Consider the following 2,473-nt stretch of genomic DNA (forward strand, 5'->3'; position numbering starts at 1 on the left):
CTCTCCTCCTGATTAATCGTGTGTGGCAGTGCCCTATGGATGGTGTACACAGACTCCTCAGACTTCCAGATAAGGATCACCAGCACCTAAGCCTATAGTCACAGAACCTACACATCAATCACAGACGGCAAGGACCCGGGGCTGCAGGCCAGTATTGAACTGCTCACCATCCTTCCAAACCACAGGAACTGAGGTCTGCCAGCCTGCCTATGGGTGCCCAGCCTGGGAAGGCACAGCAGGGCCCCAGTTTGCCGGTGGGACATGTGAAGTCAGAAGACTCTTAGAGCAGGCCCAGAAATTTTACTCTTCAGAAGACAGCGATCCCCTCCCAAAGATGAATGAAAAAACAAAAACAAAACCTAAACAAACAAGCAAAAACTATGAAGGGTACGGGCACCAGGAGATGTGAGCAACACCATCGCTGTCGCTTTGGCCTTCCAGCACATCCTGTTGTAAACTGATTCCCTTCCTAACGCCTGCCTTTGAGAAGGTCTAAGAGAGGCCAGTGCTGTGTGATTCCAGGGTTGCAGCTAGGGTGTGATTTACAGACCAGCCAGGTGCTCTGCTGCTTGGAAATAGAGCTGTCCACGGTGAGGCATCCACAGACCTCCACTAGACCTCCAACTCACCCCGCAGCAGGCCCAGAAAGTCACCTGCCTGCAGGTATCACTTTCTCCAGACCTGAAAACCGTGCGCAAAACTGCTCCGTAGAGTGAGCTGCGCGCCCTCGTGTGGCCATGTTTGGGAATGCAGGTCTGGCCATGTGATCACGCTAATGCAGGAAGCCCCATCTGGAGCAAAACAAAACAAAACAAACAAACAAAAAAGACCCAGAAACCCCTGGACACGTCTTCGTTGAATTTTGCGGAATAAGAGACCCTTAGAGAAACTGAATTTCTTATAATGTCCCCTTCCTATAGAGAGGGCTGCAGGTGGCAAAGCCCAGATTCCTGTACCACAAAGTACCTTTCTTTCTTAGTCAGGGTTTTCTAGAGTAACAGAACATAGAAAGTCAGACAGACACTCAGACAGATACACAGACACACTGAGAAATAGGCAGAGAGATATAGATATTAAGATCGATACAGATAGATAGATATGTATATGCTATGTGATGTATGTATGACTTATTCGAATCATTTATAGCCTGTGCTACAGCTAATCCAACAATGACTGCCTATGAATCTAATATTTGTTTAGTCCATGAGACTGGATATATCAGCTGGCCTTCAGGATATGCAGGAAAGGACTTGCCAGAGGGCCCCCATCTGCTCATAGTAGAAGGATTTGGGGGGAAGTGACCTGGGCGGGGAGCAGTGAGCAGGATGTAAAGTTAATATGTAAAAATTAATTAATTAATGTTTTAAAAGAGTAAGAGAAGGCTAGGAAAGTACCTCAGAGCCTGAGGTGCAAAATCAAGGGCCCAGGCCCAGCACTGCAAACCTAAACAAACTGGAAAGGGTAGGAGCCCACTCAGGGAAGCAGCCTTCATTATTCCGGCCAACTTTCCTGGGTTTGATGCCACCTTTGATTCCTCGACTTGTAATGTTAGGCGCTCTAGCGGTTTGAATGAGTATGGCTTCTACAGGCTCATATATTAGAATGCTTAGGTCCCAGTTGTTAGAACTGCTTGGGAGGGATTAGGAGGTTTGGTCTTGTTGAGAGAGGTGGGTGCATCACAAGGGGTAGGCTTTGAGGTTTCAAAAGACTCAAGCCATTCTCAGCATCCCTTTGAGGATCAAAATGTGAGCTCTTAGCTGCTACTCCAGCACCATGCCTGCCTGCCTGCCTGCTGCCATCTTCTCCTCCATGAGAACCATAAGAGTCAAATAGACTCTCATCTACAGTTGTCTCATTCATGGTGTCTTATCGAGACAACAGGAAGATAACTGAGATGAAGGTCAAGGACTTTCCCAGGGATTCTGCTCCACTCGCTCATCATGCAGAGCAGAAGAGAAAAGAGAAAGAACTGCTGACCGTTTGCTGGCAGAGAAGAGCAGGTAAAACTGTGGACTCTGAGAAACTGACTCTTAATACTGTATATAACACACAGCACATAACCCCGAGAAAGATGAGCTTGATTAGGGCCATGGAGGTGGAAGCTTATGGTCTCAATGTGCTTGAAGACACAGGTCACATTTGGTTATTGAGATTTGAGTGACAAGAAAAGCATCTGTTGACTCTGTTTGTCGCCTCCTCAGGACCAAAAGGAAGCTTTAGAGACTTTGCATATAGACCTTACCTGGTCCACCTCACTGTCTCTCTGAACTCAGAAGGGGACTGCCAAATGACAGGAACTAATTCTACAGATACAGGGCTAGGTATGGGGCCATGGCCCGGAAGGTGAATGGTCTTGCAGCTAAGCCCCTGAGTCTCATTGCTGGGCCCCATGAAGGATAGAACTGGCTACCCCAAGTTGTCTTCCAACCTACATACACACACACACACACACACACACACACACACACACACA

This window comes from Mus caroli, chromosome 14 (assembly GCF_900094665.2).
Source record: "Mus caroli chromosome 14, CAROLI_EIJ_v1.1, whole genome shotgun sequence".
In the NCBI taxonomy this organism is placed as follows: domain Eukaryota; kingdom Metazoa; phylum Chordata; class Mammalia; order Rodentia; family Muridae; genus Mus; species Mus caroli.